This window comes from Pinus tabuliformis, chromosome J (assembly GCF_031772625.1).
Source record: "Pinus tabuliformis cultivar Carrire ecotype Pingquan chromosome J, CPIR1, whole genome shotgun sequence".
Classification (NCBI taxonomy): domain Eukaryota; kingdom Viridiplantae; phylum Streptophyta; class Pinopsida; order Pinales; family Pinaceae; genus Pinus; species Pinus tabuliformis.
The window spans coordinates 21,083,279-21,089,724 of record NC_142295.1 but is presented as its reverse complement, the minus strand read 5'-3'; positions in this window follow the sequence as shown (position 1 = coordinate 21,089,724).

Below are 6,446 nucleotides of genomic sequence, written 5' to 3'. Positions count from 1 at the left end.
ATTTTGTTTTATAACATTTTCTTAATAGAATAAAGGAAAAAGGTTATAATTACTTTTGAGATATATCTAAACCATCTAAGGACTACTAAAAATATTCACATAGATATTAAATTAAGGTTTTAATAAAATTAAAAATGAGAATACTTTTATATTTAAAGTTGTGAAATGTATATAACATAAATAGTATTATTAAGAACCAACATAGATCCATCTTAACTAGGGATGAACAAGCAAAGTGACTAACAACAATAGAGGAAAGATAATGCATGATTTTTTTAAAGTTTTTCATTATTATATTTTCTTTGTCATGATTGATCCAAAATATAGGTTTAATAGTTTACAACCAATTGAGTTTTTTTTAATTTAGATACTTTCTTAAACAAAACACAATGGGATCAAATTTAAGAGGGGGCCGACAGAGGGAGGGAGATAGTGACAAAGATGGAGGGCGGAGAGAGAGAATGATGGGGTAGAGGGAGAGAGGGAGGTGGGAGAGAGAGGAGGGGGGGGGAGAGAGGGATGGAGGGGAGAGAGGGAGGAAGAAAAATACACAAAGAGATAGATGTGGAGAGATGGAGAGGGAGTGAGGGGGATTTGGAGAGAGAGTGAGGGAGAGAGGAGAGGAGGGGAGACAGATAGGGAGAGAATGGTAAGAGAGAGAGAGAGGGAGAGAGAGAGAGAGAGAGAGAGAGAGAGATGGGGGGGTAGACAAAGGAAGGTGGGAGAGAAAGGGAGAGAGAGGAAGGAAGAGAGAGAGGACTCAAGAGAGAGGAGGAGAGAGAGATGGAGTTGGAGGGGGAGAGAGAGGGAAGGAAGAAAATACACATAGAGGGAGAAAGGTTGAGCGAGAGAGGGAGTGACAGAGAGAGGGGGGGAGAGAAGAGAGCGGGGACCAAGAGAGAGAAGCAGAGAAGGGGGAAGAGAGAGGAGGAGAGGAAGAGGGAGGGATAGAGAGAGAGAGATATGGAGAGAGACTGTATATGTTTGGTGGTGACATAGAGAGGGGAATAAGAAAGAGACACAATAGATAAAAATATAGATATTATATAATATTATATAACCAACCTAGATCTATCTTAACCCCAAATCTATCAAGCGCTGAGAGGGATCAAATCTCTCGAAGTGCAAACCTTTCCTTAAGTTTTGTACTAAAAAAAGGTTTGCACCTCGAGAGATTGGATCCCTCTCGACTCTTGATAGATTCGGGGTTAAGATGGATCTCTCTCTCTCTCTCTCTCTCTCTCTCCCCATATATATATATATATATATATATATAGAAAAACCATGGCATGTCAAAACCTAGAACCCCAGAACACCAAAATAGAAAATGGTAAATTGATTATTTTACCTCAATTTTATTTATTTATTTATTTTTTCCCATAGGAAAAATCGTAATTTCTATTAAAAGGAAATTACATTTTGTAAATGCATTTAAGCATATTCAAATAGAGAGGCACTGCCTATCTTCAACAAAATTATGTTCAGGGACATATGTGATCAAAACATTGATACCTTGTGTCCACACAGGGAGGTATGAATGGCTATAAATATATTGAATAGGAGTTCTATATATTACTCTGGCACTTTGTGAGTGTAGATAAAATGTCAAAATAGAAACTATGAATATTTACAGATGACATATATATGAAGTCTGTTCTTCATGTGAGATCAGCAGAAATTAAATTTATACAGCGATATCCATAAATGGCCGATGGTAAAATTGTTAATGTGCACCATCACGCTATTCTCGGATCAACCAGTTGTCTAGACCCCTATTCACAGCCTCTCTGGATAGCCTGCTAGCAGCTATGTTCCGCTCTCAGTAAATATGATGGCATGTAAAAGAGTCAAATGATGTAATCAATTTCAGTGCCTCGTCCAGAATATGACTCAAAGTATAAGCATTGCATCTAGAAGATTTATTTAGCCAATCACAAACAACTTTTGAATCCCCAAATATTTGTAGATCTCTACAGTTTTTCTCCAATGCAAATTGAATGAGGAATTTTGCTGCGAATAATTCGGCATAGTTATTAGTGCCTCTGCCAAATCCCATAATAATATTGTATGAGTGATGTGCATTAATATGAAGGATGGTGCCCCCGCCACACCCATTCTCCTATGTAGCACCATCAAAGTAAGCCCACGACCTTTGATAATCAATCGTCTCAGGTATAATGTTGTGCGGTCGAGGGGGTGGTGCATCTTCGGGGATGAGGGAGTAATCAGCCAACATGTGGGCAACAATGGAGGGCCAGTGAGGGGAGTCATTCCGGAAGGTGAGTCTGTTCCAGGCGATCCAAAGGGCCCAACAGACAAGAAGAGGGATATTATGTAGCCTGGTAGGGGAGGCAGAGGTGCACCAGTTCGTCCATGCCTCAAGGATAGATGCGCCCTCCCAAGTATTGTGAGGAGCAGCTGAAGGTAAAATAGTATTCCAGAGATTCTTTGCTGCAGAACATTCCAAAAATAAATGTGAGACAGATTCATTGCAGCATTTGCAGAGACAACACCAGAATGGGCCATGCTGTGATCGCTTGAGGAGGTTGTCTCCCATGGGTATTTTGTTTCTTAGAATGGTCCACATGAGCAGCCTACTTCTTGGTGGGGCTTTGAGCTTCCAGAGACTTTTCCACCAAGCTTCGGGTGCATGCGGTCTGCGGTCTTTGGTCAGAACAAGATATCCTTCCTTAGGAGTATATCTCCCAGATTTGGAGAAAGCCCAGATAATCTCATCTTCTCCCTCGGTTATTCGGATGTGAGCTTCAGTAAGAGCCCGAATATAGTCATTCCAATACTGAATCCATTGATGTGGAATGTTCAGCCTGTGGGCCGATTTCCAAGCCTGTTGGAGGAAGGTAGTATGGTCGGCATCTGCAATATGGTTCAGATGGGATATGTTTGCTGCATGAAGATGATTTATGAGATCATTTGGTAGCCTATGCATATTCCCACAGCCAATCCAAGGGTCAATGCCCACCCTTACTGTTGAACTTGATTGAATTTTCCAGGTAAGATTAGCTCTGATGGGATCCAATGCTTTAATCACAGCCTTCCATATGATCGATATCCTTGTAGTGAGTCTTTGGGGCCTTCTGATCCAGTCCATAATCTGTAACGGGGCAATGTATTTAGAGACAGTCACCTTAGTCCAGAGACTAGATGAAGTAATGAGCTGCCATCCGAGTTTTGTAGCCAGAGCGAAGGAGAAGTCCTCTAGCTTCTTAATGTCCTAGGCCCCCCATTTTTTTGGTAGATTTAGAGCATCCCATTTTACCCAGGCAAAAATCTTTCTCGATTGACTGCCCTTCCAAAGGAATCTGCAACAAAGAGCCTATATCCTAGCTAGGATGCCTCTGGGTATCCAAGCCAGTGACATCCAGTAGACCAAAGTGGCCTCCAAAACGTTTTTTATGAGCGTAAGTCTGCCAGCACTGGAAAGATATTTGAAGTACTAGGTGTTAATTCTCTTCTCCATTTTAGCAATGAGCCAAGTCCAATCAGAAATTCTGTAACCTAAGGGTTTTAGCTTGTATCCCAGGTATTTTAGATCCTCCTCCAGTCTTAGGGGGGTAAAACAAAATCTTTGTATTGCAAAATGGGTCTCATGTTGTGTGCATCCTGCCGCTATCAAAGTAGATTTTGAATCATTGATAGTCATCCCCGTAGCCACTTGAAATAATGAGAAAGTAGCTTTCATGATTGAAAAATCCCCAATGTCCATTTAGAAAAATCAAGACATCATCCACAAAAAGTAGATGTGTGAGAATACAATCTTCAATGATTTTAATTCCTTGTAGTCTACCCCTTCTGTTTTATTCTTTGATAAGTCTACTGAGTCCTTCCATGACTAGGAGAAAGAGTAATGGTGACAGAGCGCAGCCCTGTCAAAAACCTTTTTCTGAATAAAAGAAGGGAGATGCGCTTCCATTAACCAGGACACTGAAGGGTATGTTAGTAATGCAGCTCATGATCCATTTAATAAACATGATTGGGAATCCCAGATGAGTTAACAACATTCTAATATATAACCAGTTTACTCTGTCGAAAGCCTCTAAGAGGTCAACTTTAAGGATCATACCTTTGCATTTCTTGATATGTAGAGTGTGTAATACCTCCTGTGCAGTTCCCACTGCCTCATGAATTTGACGGTCTTGTAGGAAGGCAAATTTTTTAGGTGAGATATGCTTGGAAAGTATGGGCCTCATCCGATTTGCAATAATCTTTGCTATGATCTTGTATATGAAGTTACACAGTGAAATAGGCCTATATTCATCATATGAGGTCAGGTTATCTGATTTGGGGATGAGTGCAATAAAAGTAGAGGTGAGAGAAGCAACCAGCTTGCCATTTATCCTGGTATCCTCTATGACTTTTAGGAGGTCTGCGCCAAGAGTCTCAAAGAAACCCAGGAATAACTCAATTGTCCATCCATCTGGCCCAAGGCTTCTGTATTTTTTGAACCACTTGAGAGTGGCTTCCATCTCTCCCAAAGAGAATTCCTTTGTCAGTTCCCTTTCCTCCTCTTGATCCACAAATCGTGGGAAGAGCTGTGCCACTTGAATAATTTCAGCTAGGTTTACTTCCTAAGGCACACTGTAGATGTTTTTGAAATATGAGGTTGCCAGTGATGCCATATGCGGGAAGGTGTTGACAAAATGGCCATGATCATCCTTTAGCTGCCGGATTGTGTTAATAGCCTTCCTCCCATTGGCATATTTGTGATAGAACTTAGTATTATCATCCCCTTCCTACATCCAAATCGTCCTACTTCTCAGTCTCTAGACTTCTTCGTGGTCCTTAAGAATTTTTCCTGTAGCTGTGTAAAGTGAGGAGATCCTATCCTTGTGTTCATTTGATTTGTATATCTCCCCATGATTATTTTCAAATGCTGCTATGTCAGCTTCGATCTGCCTCATGGTCCATGGATTGATCATCCAAGATTCTTTTATTGTGTGCCCAAATTTTGGACAACTTCTTTAGCTCTGAGAGATTGTGCACGAAACTGTTTATAATGTTCCCCCCAGCTCTAGGTGGGTTGGACATCCAAAATTCTGTGACCATACGAATGTAAGACGCTTTCTTCAACCAAGCTAAGCAGAATTTATATGGACCTTTAGGTTTAGTCCGACCCCCATCTATTTCCATGTATATTGGTAGGTGATTGGAGATACCTCCCGATCCCACCCATTGTCTGATATTGTAGCCATATTCCAATAATTCGCCTTGACCAGAAAATGATCTAGTCTACGAGCAGGCTATCATCCCCTGTCCTATTGTTCCTCTAGGTTGCTTGGATCTTTGCAGAGGGGATGTCTATCAGATGGTGGGATTCCAAAGTAGTTTCAAAGTATTCCGAAAGAGGATCTCTTTGTGCTCGAAGACCCCAGGATTCAGAGTGGTTGATTGAGAAGTTAAGATCTCCACCCAAAATGATATTGTCCATTTGTAAAATGTCAGATCCTAGTAATTTGTCCTAGAAATCAGGCCTATGGTGACACGGTCCATAAATGTTGAAGATTCGAAAATCCATACCCAGATCTGCTGAGTGTATATCTACTCCAATGTGCCCAGACCCTCCCCAACAGTTGAGTAGTTTTATGGAGCGGGAATTGTATCCCATTGCTATACCCCCAGATCTGCCATGGGCATCAAGACAAGTAAACACCCATCTAGGTAGCATTGTTCCAAGGGTGTGAGATATGGCATCAACAGGTCCAAGAGTTTCCTGTAAGAATATGATATCTAAAGGGTCGATCGCAAGTAATCAGCGAAGTGCTAATTTTTTATCGGGCCTAGCTAGCCCTCTACAGTTAAATGAGACAATCTTCATTAGGGGGGTGTTATGGGGGCGTCTCTTGCTCTAAGTACCCCAAGGATGGTAGCCTGTTTGTCGGATGCAATCTCATCTCCAGTTAGGCTTTGTGCTTTTGTAAGAGAGGAAGGTCGACCACGCGGGATCTTAAGCGGAAGGGGGGAGGGGACGAGGTCGAACCTGACATGGTCAGATGCCTGACGCTTAATCTTAGATCGGGTTAGATACCCAGTGGAGGGGAGACCAGAGACAGATGCAGGTGGAGGAAGCGAAAGTGATGTAGAAATGGTGGGAGGGGTGGGGGAGAAAGAAGAAAGGGGGGAACCAAGAGGGCAGGACAAAGGGATAGAGGACGAGGGGAGGGTAGCTGATCCCAAACTAATGTCAGGGGATGAAATAATAAAATAAAGAACATAAGAGCTTAAATGTGAGGAAACAGATGTGGAAATGCGCTTACCCAAAGTGTCCGCATCCCCGGCAGCCGCCTTGGATCTAGTATGTGGAGGAGAAGGTGGTCTATGTAGAGGTTTGCCTCGCTTTTTCAGGATAGGCTATGAGGGGACCGCTTCCTTAGCTGAAGGTTCTGCTTGGACTTTTGAATCAGCATTTTGGGGTTGTTCCCCATGCTTCG